A 15,761-nucleotide genomic window follows, 5' to 3' on the forward strand; every position below is an offset into this window, starting at 1 on the left:
CGGGTTCCATCGCTAATCAAAACAAAAATTTCAACCGTCAAGTCATCACATTATTAGGCACTAACAATTTGGCATGTATAGCTAGACTCACACGCCTATGGTAGTCCTAGAACCGACTAAACCATAGCTCTGATACCAATAAAATTGTAACACCCTAACTCGTGACCGTCGCTCGTGTCGGACACGAGGGTTAACGCCAAATCCTCTCAAGGTACCAACCAATTTGACATTACCAGTCAGGCTGGAAAACTGCGTCACCATCGCCTTAAAAATCATATCTCGAGTTTCAAAACTCAAAAACTGGTTTCGTAAATTTTCTCTGAATTTAGACTCACATACCCATCCATGGATTTATTTCTAGAATTATTGGTTGGGCCAATTGGTACAGTTTATTAGTTAAAGTCACCCATGTTACAGGGATCGACTTCTCTGACCTTCGCGCGTTACAACTTGAATATCTCTCTGTACAGGGCTTTAATACTGGTGTCGTTTGTTTCTAATGAAACTAGACTAAAAATGGAATCTGTACATATAAGGTATGACTCCTAATTATTTCTGGATAATTTATGGTAAATTTTCAAATTCGCAACAGGGGACCCAGAAACCGTTCTGGCCCTGTCTCACGAGAACTTTAATAATTCTCAGTATACTGCTCATATGGTCGTTTCGTTTCGTCCATATAAAAATAGAGTCATCAAGGTTAAATTTCATAATTTACTCACTATTTAATTCTACTTCTACTATTTTTAGTGATTTTTCAATCTCATCTCACTACTGCTGTCCGCAACAGTTACTGCAGTAGACTATGCCAATTTCATGAATCTTTCCTTGGCCTTAATCATCCATCATACATGACACAAATTATGGCCACCTTATCAAAATTAGAGTTTCTAAGACTCGTGGCTATAGGTTCTAGCATCCCACTCGACGACCACATAGGCCATTTTCACATGGCTTAAAGTTTACAACCCACAATTCGACAAAATATAATAGCCTATACATGCCAAATGTTCTTCAACAACGAAAACAATACCACAAGATTTCAGCGGTGTGATGACTTCAACGACGGTCCCGATCACGCAAACAATACGAGTCCGAGAGACCTAAAATGGGTGACAAGAAAACACCGAGTGAGTTTACAACTCAGAAGTCATAAGCATTCATCAATCCACCGATAAAGTTACTACAACATGTACAACAAACGAGGCTAGGTACTCATCCATATCGAATCTATACCATAGTACCTCGGACCTTTCGTCCAATCTCGTACCAAGTCATACATCCACATTTCATATTCTACAAAACAAGATAATCAAGCATTTTACACATTAACTCATTTTCCAGCACAACCATACAATTTCAATCATCACATATATAGCATTCCATTAAACACAATTGCATAGATTTTCCAATCATTTAAGCAATATCAAACATATGTGCTTAATGACTTACTTTGTTTGGGGTAGAACGGTTCCAAATCGGCTACTCGTTTGCTTTCTCCTTTCCTTTGTCCAATCTAGTTCCCTTTGCTCTTGAGCTAAATCAAACAATTTACCTCTCCATCAAACACAAACATACGGCATTCACATGCATTATTATGGTTATTGGCGAATACTTAACACAACTAAGCTGAAAATTTACTCAATCTCATCTTAATTTATTGCTACTTATTTATCAAAGTTTCCAATACAAGGTATTTAACACCTATGCCCATTTATACCCCATATGGCGAATGCTTCATTCCTTACCCAATTAACCATCCAACAATTTTTCAGCCTCATTACCACCCTTTTCATGTCTAATTGTTTAAATACTCTCAAGCTCATTCACAAGTACTATTATACATCTCATTAAGCATTAATCATTTTGCAACATAAATTCTATAGCATGGCCGAATACTCATGCACACACACATAACAACAAGAACTCAATGGCACAAAATTTCCTTTTGTTAAACATTCAACTCACTCATCTCCATGCTTTCATCACAACAACATCAAAACACTCACCAAGGAAGACAACATGCATGGCGAATACTCATGCACACACACACATAACAACAAGAACTCAATGGCACAAAATTTCCTTTTGTTAAACATTCGAACTCACTCATCTCCATGCTTTCATCACAACAACATCAAAACACTCACCAAGGAAAACAACATGCATGGCGAAATTTAACTCACCTAACAACTTAGTTTCGATTTGAGATTCAAGGAAAATTTTGAACCAATCCTCCAAATCATGCATGCATTTTCAAGAGTGGCATAAAACATACCTTCTTGTATCAAAACACCTTAGTCTAGTAAGCTCCCATGGCTGATTTTCTCAAGCTTTTTCCCCTTTCTTCTTAGTATATTCGCCAAGCAAGGAGAAAATGAGAGAATGAACACTTTTTTTTTTCTTTTGTTTTCATCATATCCCTATTTTTTTCAATTTCATTTCTTTATTCTTTCAAGCATAATCCATTAGCTAAACATGTTTGAAACATGTTTTCCTTGCCCATCACTCTTGACATGGCCGGCCACTACCCTTAGGAATGGGCTATTTGACATGCAAGTCCATTTATTTTACTTCATCCTTTTATTAATCTCCTAAAATTAGCCACATCTATTTAAATCCTTTCACATGAGTCCTTTTCTTTCAATTCACAATCAAATTAACTAAATCAAAGAATTCAAAATTCACACATGCATTTTCACATATTCTAGACAATAAATATTACGTTCGAACATGTCGGTGACTCGGTTTAGCGGTCCGAAACCACTTCCGACTATGGTCAATTTTGGGATGTCACAGACCAGTGGCTTATCAGCTAGAGTTACCACTGTAATCGCATCGTATCCACGACGTTTTCATGTATCCATGCCGAGAAGGTATCGATCGACCCAACTCATATCATACAAGTTGCGTAAATCGAGGTACGATCAGATTTAACTTTCAAGAACTCGTGCAAATACTTGATCGTGACGTCAAGGTGTTGAGAAAGAAATCGGCCCACTAGTGAAAGTACTTTGGAGGAACCATGGCAAAGAAGAAGCTACTTGGGAGACTGAGGAAGCTATGCGTCAACAGTACCCTCAACTGTTCTAATAAGGTAAAATTTCGAGGTCGAAATTCTTTAAGGAGGGTAGAGTTGTAACATCTTGATTTTCGGATTTATTCGCGGTTTTCAATATTTTGTAAAGATTTTAAAATTTTGTATTTGGATGTGAAATTAATGTTTTGAGTAGGTAAATGGGCTTATAGAAGGCCCATGTGTTGGCCAAAACCCGGTTGAATTTTTGAATTTTTGGACTTAGGAGTTAGGGGTTCTGGCTAGATGGCCCTTGTATAGAGTTATGGGTAAATGGCATCACAAAAAGAGCCTTAGTAGAGTGGCAAGGGTGACGCCACTAGGCTCCTAAAAAGGTGGCGTGTGGAGCATTGGGGAAGGCATGGGATCGATTCCCAGTGTTGACAAATAGATGCATTTATTTTTAAGTGTTGGAGGGGTAAGTGTTGGAGTCCAGGTGGATTCTGCTAGAGGAGAGTTTGAATCAGTCTAAACGCTTGGATTAAGGAGTGATAAGGGGAGAGATTTAAGGGATTAGGAGAGAGGTTAGGAGTTGGCCGAATTTTGGGAATTGAAGGGGGAAAAATCGGCAGAGGGTTATGAGGTTAGTATTTCGGCACCTAGGGTATTGAGTGGTGCCGTTCCTTTCTGCTCAGACATCACAAGGTTTTTCTTTTCTCTCTTTTTCCTCTCTAGCCGAAACTACCACTTCCCCTATTCTTCTTTTTCTATTTTTTCTTCTTCCAAACCATTCATCAATCCTGCTGTTCATCAATACTTTTGCCGAATCCATAAAAGCCAAAATCTTGAACACACATTACAGGTACCGATTTCTTCAAAGCCAAACCCTTTAACATTGTGTTTCCATTAATCAACGATTATTCTTTCTAAACTCTAGAGACCTGTCAGCAATTCTACATCCAGGTTATAGTTTCATATTGTCATCTCCTTCATCACCCAAAAGCCAAAAAACCATAGATTTGGGGGCTTATAGCCAAAACTTCAAAACTTTAGGAGTCGAGTTCTACCGTCATTTGAAAGATAAATCTGCACCAGATTGCGTGGAGATCAAAAAGGAGTAAGGGGTAAGTGTTCATCATCTCAGATCTGGTCCTATTTTACAAAGTTAGGAAAAGTCGAAGTCCCTAAAATCTAGGGAGGCTGTCGATTTGGGCATATGGCTCTAAGGGTTTTTAATTGACGTTTTCTGTCAATGATTAGTGTCTTCTTAAGTGTTGGATTGAAGGCGTAATGTTGGAGTAATCGGATTCGAGCTAGCTATCGATTTTGGCAAAAGGTAAGGTTTCAAAGGCTTTTAGGGACATGGTTCGATCATGGATAAGTAGGTTGTGGGTTTAGTGATTATGGTTTGTAAATAAGAACTGTGCTAATCAATTGTAGGACATCGGAAGAGATCTCAGTAGCAGTCGTCACGAATCAGGTGTGTACCGAACACCCTTTCTTAATTCAATTCGGCAAAAGCCGAAATGCCAAAATTCTGGCATTTCATGGGCTTGTGAGTATACGAATGCTCTCAAGACGTATAGTAAAGGTTAGATCTCGCACCGCAAGGTGGTAAGTAAGTTTGTGTGACGTCTTAACGTACTTCAGAAAAAGAGGGCCTCGATGGGCCAAAACTAGGCCCAATGGGCTTACGGACCAATATGGGTAAGAGATAGGCAAATTAGCCTGTTAGTTAGATGGTGGAACCAAATTACATAAAACTGTTAAAAATTACTGAAGTAGCTTGTGTAGTTGCGTAAGTACGAAATTACCCCTAAAGAGCATAATTACCGAAATACCCCTAGGGTTTAAATTGGCTAAACTGCATGATTGATTAATACTGTATTGTACATGATATGCTTTATTAATATCTATTGCATGGGATTGGGGTATTGATGGAGGAAGTATTGAAAGTGGTTCATCCACATACTGGAGGCTTTGCCTCAACTTACTGATATTTGAGCAGCTGTTGTTTGCAACTGTGGAGTGTAGGGTGGGTGGGTTGAGATATTCCCCACATGGAGTGTAGGGCTGGTACGGGGCAGTGTAGCGGTTGGTAGGTTGAGTAGTCTCCCCAGATGGGTTTGCATGCATTACTACTATTGTTACCTATGTTACTGAACTGGGCCTATGGGCCACACTGTTATGTAAAAAGGGGCTAAGGCCTTGCTACTGTATTCTGAAAAGGGCTTCGGTCCACTGTGTACTGTTATCTGAATGGGGCTTAGGCCCAATGGGCTCGAGCTGATTTGGGCTTTGGATGGGTTTCTGTATACACTGAGTTTTCCCAAACTCACCCCATTTTCTTCCATCCTTGCAGGTGAGCCCTAGTTGGTGGACTTGGAGCTGGGCGGGATTCAGAGTGGCCACAAGTTTTCTGCAAATTCGTTTTCTTCCGGTGAACTAGATTTTTCATATTTTTCGTTTATGGTTTTGGGTTTTTTTTGTAATAAGGCCGCTAATTATTTTTATGGTTTGGGTTGTTTCTTTATTATTTAATTCTATTATGATAAAACTGATCTATGGTAGCTAACAAAATAGATTAGCTCTAGGACGCGTTTTCAAAAACATTAAGTGATTTCAAAATAACATGAATACGAGTAAGACTTCCGCTAAGCAAACGTTTTCAACCTTAATCATTTTCTTAAGATGGACATAACCAAACGGTTTTCTCAAAATTATACGAGATGTTAGAGTGTGGCAATGGCGGTGTGCATGTCTAGGATTGGATCCGAAGGGAGCTTGGTACTTAAGCAGTCCGACGGACTCACCTCCTCTTCTTCCTGGTTTCCTACCTGGTGCACAGCTTCCATTCACTTTAACCTACTTTTAAAAGTGTCTTTTACAACACCAACTAAGTTTTCCAAACTAAGTAATATGGAATGTTTTGAACGCTTCGATGTGGCGCATCAGATCCGGTCATAACATCTAGGCCAGGTTTGGGGTGTTACAAGAAAGATTCCTCATAAAGTATTTTTTGCCTAGCAAGAATGCTAAGTTGAGGAACGAGAATACTGCTTTCCAACAAATGGATGACTTGTATGAAGCATGGGAAAGGTACAAAGAATTATTACGAAAGTTTCCTCATCACGGAATCCCACATTGCATCCAACTTGAGATGTTTTATAATCGTCTCGTGCTCATATGAGGATGGTAATGGACGCTTCTGCTAATGGTGGTCTCCTCTCTAATTCTTATAATGAGGCTTATGAAATCATCGAGAGGATTGCCAGTAAAAATTATCAATGGCCAACCAATTGAGCAACGTCAGGAAGACGAGTCACTGAAATACATGAAGTAGACACTCTCACTTCACTCCCATCTCAAGTATCCTCGATTTCCTCAATGTTTAAAAACTTTACCACTAATGGGTTTAACAGTTTTGTAGCACAGCCACTGAATCAATTTGAAAAATGTAGCCTGTGTCTATTGTGGGGAAGGACATCTCTTCGAAGAATGTTAATCGAACCCAGAATCAGTGTCTTACATGGGTAACTAGAACCAGAACTGATGAAGGCAAGGACTACAATCCAATTCTTAAAACCCATCATGGTGAAACCACTCTAATTTCTCTTGGAGTAACTAAGGGGCTAGACCTAGTAACCCATATGCCCAACCTAAACCGACACAGCCATCTATTTTTACCTAACAAGTTCAGAAACAACCTCAAGTTAAACTATCTAATGGATTAGAAAACTTTTTGAAGGAATACATAGCCAAGAATGATGCCTTAATCCAAAGCCAAGTAGTTACATTGAAAAACCTGGAAAACCAAATGGGTCAACTTGCAACTAAACTCAGAAATCGACCACAAGGTGCTTTACCTAGTGATACAAAGAATCCAAGGAATCTAGGGAAGGAGCATTGTAAAGCATTAACATTGAGGAGCGGAATGACATTAGAGCCCATCACCGTCGAAGTTGAAGAGGAGCCAGTTGATGCTCAAGACTCAGAGGAAGTTCAACCAAGTGTTGAAATTTTTTAGTTTCATCGGAAAAAGAATCTGCAAAACCCGATAAGGTAATTTCTGAACTAATTAGTTTTGATAAACTAACAACTTCGTTAGATGCAAAATTGGCACAGATGACGAATCAACCAGTTCCAGTAAAGAAGCCTCCACCAACCTACCCTCAAAGACCTAAGAAACAGAAGCAAGAAGTTTAATTCAAGAAAGTCCTAAACGTACTCAAGCAACTTCATATCAACAATCCGTTGGTTGAAGCACTTGAAAAAATGCCGAACTACGTCAAATTCATGAACGATATCCTATCAAAAAAATGAAAACTTGGAGAATTTGAGACGGTAGCCCTGACAAAGGAATGTAGTGCATATCTTCAAGACAAACTACCCTTAAAGTTGAAGGATCCTAGATGTTTTACCATACCTTGTAACATTGGAGTAGCATATTATGGTAAGGCACTATGTGTAATATCCTGATTTTGGGCCTAGTCGGAATAGTGGTTTCGTGACCACAAAATCCGAGATATAAATAATTATTTTATGATTATTTTAAGGTCTATGATATGATTGCATGATTGTGTGAAAATTTCGTGAAGAAATTTTATGCATAAAGTGCCTAATTTGAAATTTGGGACTAAATTGAATAAATTGCAAAACTTGTGTTCTAGAAGTATTTTGCATAAAATTGAATTAGATTATTAATTAGAGGTCCTTAAAGAGTAATTTTACCAATTTCTAAGTCTATGGACAAAAATTAGGACATGGAAGGAATTTTGGAAAGTTTAGTAGTAAGGGCATTTTGGTCATTTAGGGTAAAATGAATTAAAATACAAAATTAAAAGCCAATTTTGCTCATCTTCAACCCCATGGCCGAATATAGCAAGGAGAAACCATGGCTAGGGTTTTCAAGCTTCCAAGCTCGATTGTAAGTCCGTTCTAGCCTCGTTTTTAATGATTTTTACGCTTTTGGAGTCCCTAGCTCGATTTAGCTTATGCTAGCAATAATTTAACCTAGGGTTTATATTTGGAAAAATACCCATAGGTGAAATTTGTGTATTTTGGTGTTTTATGATAGAATATGAGGTTTTAAATTATGTTAGACAACTTGTTCTACTCGGTTTTAAGTGAAAACGAGCAAAATGGCTTAATCGGAAAAATACCTAATAGTCATAAGTACATGTTAGAGTGAGAATTTGATGTTGCCATAGAAGGAAAAATGATCAGCATGTCATAAAACATAAGAAAATAGGCTGAATTTTTAATTTACGAGCTTTGGGGAAAAGTGTAAATATGCAAAAGTTTAGGGGCAAAATTGTAATTTTTCCAAAATATGATTTTGGGTCAATTTGAATAATGTGAGTCCTAATTAGACTATATTTTAAATGATAGAGCAAGGAAAACTGAAATTCGGGCTAAAATGGGAAAATACCAAGTGGTGGACGAAATGGTAAAATAGCCATTTTCGCATACGAGGTAAGTTCATATGTAAATGTTGGTAACATAGTTATTATTTTAAATGTTTTAATGTTTTTAAATGATATGATAATTATTATGAAATATTATACTTGTGATAATTGTTTGATAATATGTCAAATTATGTGATATACTTGGAAAATATGAAATACTACCGAGTATCGAGATCGGCATTCCGTAGAAGATGGTTGAGACACATGATTGGGAAAAAGGTCCCGTTTGAACCTTAGGAATAGATTAGGATACAAGTGACATGTCACTAGGATGGTTGAGCATCCGAACTCGTTGAGTTGAGTCCGAGTTCACTTATGGATGCGAATGTCCGAACTCGTTGAGTTGAGTCCGAGTTCGTGAGATGTAACTAGGCATCCGAACTCGTTGAGTTGAGTCCGAGTTCACTTATGGATGCGAACGCCCGAGCTCGTTGAGTTGAGTCCGAGTTCACTTATGGGCGGGTTACATGGTAGCATGGCTACATATGTGGCACTTATGTGCAAACTTTCCATGTATCCAATTATATTCCGATGTGTTCAACGGGTAAAGTTCTACTCAAATGGAGGAATACTCAAGATGAAAGGGACGATTGGTAAGTGTTGTGAAATGGATAATTTGAACAGGTATATACTTAACCCTCGGGTTGAAAACTCGATATAACAACAATATGGTAAGATGATAAATGAAAAGGTGATATGAATGTCTTGGTGATGATTATGCAAATGATGTTTTATGTTTGCTTATATGGTTATGTTACTTGCTATTTGCATGTGAGCTTACTAAGCATTTATGCTTACTCCTCCTTTTCATTCCTTGTAGTGTTGACAAGCCAGCTCGAAATCGGAAACGGTCGGAGGCACGCCACACTATCCGTATACCATCTTGGCATAATGGCTTGTATATTTTGAGTATGGCATGTATAGCATTATAATCATTTTATATATATGGTCTTATGATATGGTTATTGAGTGGTACGGAAATAGAAATGCTTGGTAATGATTAGCCATTGGAATGGCTAATCATGATCATATTTGGTATTATGTATGTCAAATTGCTAGCTAATCCATGGAAACCATGAAATAGGTAAAATTTACCATAAAATAGATTCAGACAAAGAAGAAGGACGTGAGTTTGAAAAATCACTAAAAATAGTAGAAATGGAATTAAATAATGAATAAGTTATGGAATCGAAGCTTGATGAGTCTATTTTCATATGGAATAAGCAAAAGCTATATTTTATGAGATGTTTAAATTTTTGTGAAACAGGGCCAGAGCGATTTCTGGATCCCCTGTTCTGACTTTGGAAATTCACCATAAATTTTACAGAGATAATTAGAAATCACGCTTTATATGTACAGATTCCTTATTGAGTCTAGTTTTATTAGAGACAAACGGCATAGTCATTGAAGGTCTGTATAGGGAGATATCTGATTCGTAATACACAGAGGTCAGAGTAGTTGAATCCTGAAACAGGGAGACTTTAACTAATAAACTGTACTAATTGGCCCAACCAAAATTCTAGAAAAAATTAGTAGATATATATATGAGTCTAGTTTCAGGAAAAATTTACGAATTGGATTTCGAGTTTCGTAACTCGAGATATGATTTTTAAAGCGACTGTGATGCAGTTAGCCAGCTTGTCTAGAAATTTTAAAATGAATTGTATGAGCTGTTTAATTAATGAATTAAGTCCGTTAACACCTCGTAGAAGTATGTGTTCACAAGGTTTGGAACCCCGAGACCTATCATCAATGATGAAGTGTCCCATTTTGTGAACAGATGGTTGAAATGGTTACTCGACAAACATGGAGTGAAGTACAAGGTTGCCACAGCTTATCATCCGCATACGAATGGGCAAGCTGAACTGGCAAACAAAGAGATCAAAGGCATACTCGAAAAGGTAGTTTGGCCGAACCAACAAGATTGGTCCAAAAGATTAGACGATGCTTTTTGGGCCTATAGGATAGCATATAAGACACCTTAGGGATGTCACCCTATAGGCTGGTCTTTGGGAAAGCCTGTCATCTGCCCTTAGAGTTAGAACAGAAAGCTTATTGGGCTCTCTAACAACTCAACTTGGATCTTAAGTTTTCTAAAAAGAAATAGATGCTCCAACGCAATGAGTTAGAAGAATTTCGAATGTCCTCATATGAGAATGCCAGATTACTCAAAGAAAGACTTAAGAGATGGCATGACAAGTACATTCGAGTTTGAGAATTTGAAACAGGTCAGCAAGCCTTGTTATTCAATTCTAGATTAAGGTTCTTTCCAAGTAAGTTAAAATCATGTTGGTCCAGTCCATTTACGATTCACAAAGCTTATCCATATGGAGTTGTCGAACTTCAAAGTGAGGGAGGTAATTTTCGAGTTAATGCTCAACGCTTAAAACATTACTAGGGGATCAAATCGCGTGGGATCAAATCGTAATCATTTTATTAGATATTTAATTTTTCTTGTTTTTCTTTTTAAATAAATGATTTAGGGTATATTTTTGGGATTAGTATGTTTAAATAAATTCTATCTAAGAGATTGGAACTTAAGCGGGACCCCTTGTGACCCTTTCAGTCTTTCCTAGGAATTGATTTTAACATAATCTTCCAAGAAATTATTACCTAAATGGAAAAATAAATTTTTAGTGTTTCAAATAAAAAGGGTTAATTTTGATCCAACTTTTAATTGTAACTGAATTTCAAATTTTCTTTAAGTCTAGGTACTTAATTGAACTATTTTCAAAATTTGGTTGCTCTTTTGTAAATATTAAAATTAGATGTCTCTTTTGTAAATATTCTTCAAAAGGCATTTAGAATAAATGTTTTAATTTAATTTGATAAAAAGATGATAATAACTAGTATATAGTTATACTTATTATAGTGTATATTAATTATTATCAACTTTGCATAGAATTAGGATTAGTTTAAATTTGATCATATTTTTGTTAATAAGTTTTTATTTTAATAAATTAATAGAAAATAATAATTTAATTTGCATTATATTAATTATTAATTTGTTCTAATAATTCTAATTAAACTCCTACTCCCTTCACTATAAATTTCACCCACTTTTTCCACTTTTTCACAACACCTCAACCTAGCCACACCAACACCTACCTTCGGCACCAGCAGCCCCTGTAACATTGTAACATCCCAAAATAGGACCTAGTCGGAATAGTGGTTTTGGGACCACCAATCCAACGTCAAATTAATTTTTTTATGATCATTATGAGGTCTAGGATATGAAAATAAGCGTGTTAAAGTTTCATGAAGAAATTCTAAGTATAAGGTGTCCAACTGGTAATTAGGGACCAAATTGAATAAGTTGTAAAACTTTGGTTCTAGAAGAAAATTGTATGAAATTGCTTTGGATTATTAATTAGGAGGTCTTGAATAGAAATTTTCCCAATTTCTATGTTTTTGGACAAAAATGGTCATGCATGAAAAAATTTGAAAGTTTAGTAAGAAAGGGCATTTTGGTCATTTGGTAATAAAATTAATTAAAAGGGAAAAAGGAAGCAAAATTCAGCCATTTCTTCTCTATGGCTGTCGAATTTTGAAGAGAAACGATAGATAGGGTTTTCAACATTTCCTAGCTCAATAGTAAGTGTTCCCTAACCCTATTTTTAATGTTCTTCGTATTTTTGAGATCCTCGTAACACACTCTCTCTATTTCTACCCATATTTCAAGCTAGGGTTCATGTTTAGAAATTTACCCATGCATGAGATGCTTGTGTTTTGATGATTTATGGAGGAATATGAGAGTTTAAAGTATAGTAAATAACTTTTACTAAGTAGATTTCCATGGAAATGACTTAAGGGACCTATTTGTAAAAGGTATAAAATGTGTGGTAGAAAAGTGAAATAGAGGAAAATGTGGCCTGGTATGAGTTTATGATACTTTCGGCTAGGCTTGGGTATTCAAGAAATTACATGCATTTCATTATACGAGCTTAAATGACTAATTTGTAAAAATGTGAAATGTTAGGGGCAAAATGGTCATTTCGCCTAGGGGTGAAATTTAGGCCTAAAACGAACAGTGTGATGTATTGATAATTTATTGTTGCTTATATAGACCCTGAGAGACCAACTTCGGAAGTTGTCGAGGAAATCAGAGTAACAGAAATTCGAATCCGAAACGATTGCCAAGTAAGTTCGCGTAAATCGAATGTAAACGATTTTAAATACATTAAAGATGTAAGTTCATGTATAAATTATAATATCGATATGCAAAATATGATAATTCATGAATAATTGATGTTACAATGAAATGTTCCAGCTGAATAGAAAGGATACCTGATGGATTTCTCGAAAATGAATTAATGGTAGAAAGGATCTAGCTCGGACGGGTGTTCCTATAGTGATCTAGCCTCCCGAAGAATATGTGTGCTGAAATAGATTTAACCCAGACGGGTAATCCGATTAGGATCTGAATTTAGCCTGGACTGGTAATTTAGATCTGAACTCATAGGAGTATATGTCATTGTAAGGGATTTAGCCTGGATTGGTAATCCCGACATTGCTCTATGAGTTTATATTATAGGGAATTTAACCTGGACTAGTAATCCCATCATAAGAGCGAGGATCACAGGAGTGCGTATTTAAAATGATCACTTGCATGATTTGATGGTAAATGAGATATCCATCAAGATCCCGACAAATTCAACGGGTTTAAAATGAGAAATAAGAATAGAAATGCTTGAATTGATGAGCTCATCTAAGACTAATGTTATAATGTATTTGCTTGAGACTAACTTGATGTTCGATTGTATGTGATAGGGAAATTATACTATGCATTTTGGCATGAATATCTATTATGATTGTATGCTAAATAATCAGTAAGTTTACTTTCCCATTATCTGAACTTCCTAAGCATGTAAATTCTTACCCCCTTTCTCCCTTATCTTACAGAGCTCGCAGACTCGTGAAGATTGGAAGACGGTTGGAGCATTGTCAACACTATCAACTTGTCTTGTTTGGGTATATAAAAACTTTTATTTTGTTATAATGGCATGTATAGGATTCTTGGTCATTTTGTTATATGTGTCATTTGGCTAGCCAGTGTAAGGGCTTAAATGATATGCTTATTCATTTTGTATATGGCCATAAGATATGGTCCATATTGATGTAGGTTGTAAACCTACTAATTGCTCATGTATATGCTTGAATGTTTCATGAGATGATTAATGTGGTATACCATGAATGAATATGTGTAATGTGGCCAAATCACTAGACGATGGTTTAGGTCATAATTGGCATGATTTATGAAATGAACCAAGTATGTAATATGGTTTGTAAAATGGTAAGCCTAAAACAAAGAGGGCACTATCAATATAGGTTAAGAAGAGACTTGAAGCAACATATTAGGGTGTATATATGTTAGAGGGTGACTAAAGTCTTGGAATATAGCCTACAAAAAGGTCTACACAGGTAGACACACGGGCGTATGTGTAGGCCGTGTGTGATACACGGTCAGTCCCCATGGACGTGTTGTACCGTCGTATGTCCCCTACACCTAGAATTTTAGGTCAGTATGCATGGTAGTAAACACATGGGTAGGGACATGGCCGTGTGTCTCAACTGTGTGGAGGACATGGCCTAGCACACAGGCGTGTGCCTTAGCCGTGTGCCCCTAAATGAATGATGACGTCATAAACAGAATGTACAGGTTTTTGCATATTGGCTATGATACGGGAGTGTCGTGTCGTGTCGTGTCCGTGTGAAGGACACGTGCATGTTCTCAGCTGTGTGAAAACCCCTGTAGGTTCGAAATGAAAAATAATTCTTCACGGGTGAAGGACATGGGAGTGTCCAAAGTACACGAGCATATGCATTGCCTCCACACAGGTGTGTGAGGCTTAAACCTAGAAATTTTTCTAAAATTTTCTTGAGTTCTCGGTTTAGTCCCAGACCACTCTTAATGCATGTTTTAGACCTCGTAAGTCCATAATAGGGAAAATATGATTTTGTTTGATTGGTTTTAAATTGGAAATGAAATTTTATAACCCGTTTTTCCAGAATATCCATGTTTGTATTTGGTAATGCCTCGTGCCTCGTCCCAATCTCGGGTACAGGTAAGAGGTGTTACAACCAGTCCGGTTTAGACCCTAGTTAGAATAGTAGTTTCGGGACCACAAATCTGATTCAAAAAAATATTTTAATATTATTTTCTGTGGTTATAATATGTAAATTAGCATGTGCGAAAGTTTCATATAAAAATTCGATCATTTATGTTCTTAATTTGATAAAAGGACCTAATCACATAAAATGTAAAAGTTGCCTGCTTTGTGTTAAAGTGCTTATTTGATTTGTCTTATTAAAGGAGAGGTTCTTATGATGCAATTAAACCATTGAAAGCATGAGTGGTCATAAATGGCCTTAATGAATATGAATTATATGTTTAATTATTAAGGTTAAAAATGGTATTTGATTATAAAATAAGTTATAATTAAAACAAAAGTCATATTTTTGTTCATTTTCATATATGGTTGCTGAAAATACTTAGTAAAAGAAGAAGAAGAAAAGTTTAAGGTTCGACTAAGGTTTTACTTGATTGAGGTATGTGTTTTGAATCGTTTTCGATAATTTCTACATTTTTGTGGTCATTGATTTGTATACTATCAAGCCCATGTCTCAATTTTTGATTTTGTTGATGATTTTGAGTTATTCCATTGATGAAATTATGAGCTTTATGAATTTTGATGTTAGTAAATTAAATATATGAGTTAGATTATTAAGTTTTGCCTTTGAATTTTTGATGAATTTGAGTAATTTGGACTAAATTGTAAAAAAGAGATTTTGAGGGACTAAAATGTGAAATAAATGAAATATATGGGCTTGTATGAATACTATGAGAATTCGGCTTAACATGGGTATAAGCAAATTTTGTGTATTTTGTGATTTTTGTGATTTTTGTGATTAGGGACTAAATTGTCAAAATGTAAAAATATAAAGGCTAATTTGTAAAATGCCCTAAATGTGTGTTTTTGGATTGATATGAATGATTTGGTGAATAAAAGAGTTAAATTTGAATGTATATAGATCAAGAATTAAAGAAAATGAAATTAGATCCGGGAAAGTCGAAAGTTGTCGAGTAGCCGATTCCGTCTATCCGACTCCATACGATGTAAGTCTATAGACAAATAAATGTATTTGAAATAGTTTATTTATGCTTATATGCTATTGAACAATGATGAATGGTTTTATGCCTTGAATATAAGATATCCGAGAAAGTATCGACAAAGTTCTGATGTCAGAAAAGTTTCGTACGAACCATAGGAATAGTT

General features: G+C 36.2%; 1 pseudogene; it reads right to left on the reverse strand.

Annotated features, from left to right (window-relative positions):
* Positions 1–6,053: 6,053 nt before the first annotated feature.
* LOC128285854 (small nucleolar RNA R71) lies at positions 6,054–6,154 on the reverse strand (annotated as a pseudogene).
* Between the last annotated feature and the right edge of the window lie 9,607 nt (positions 6,155–15,761).

This window comes from Gossypium arboreum, chromosome 12 (genome assembly GCF_025698485.1).
Source record: "Gossypium arboreum isolate Shixiya-1 chromosome 12, ASM2569848v2, whole genome shotgun sequence".
Lineage (NCBI taxonomy): Eukaryota > Viridiplantae > Streptophyta > Magnoliopsida > Malvales > Malvaceae > Gossypium > Gossypium arboreum.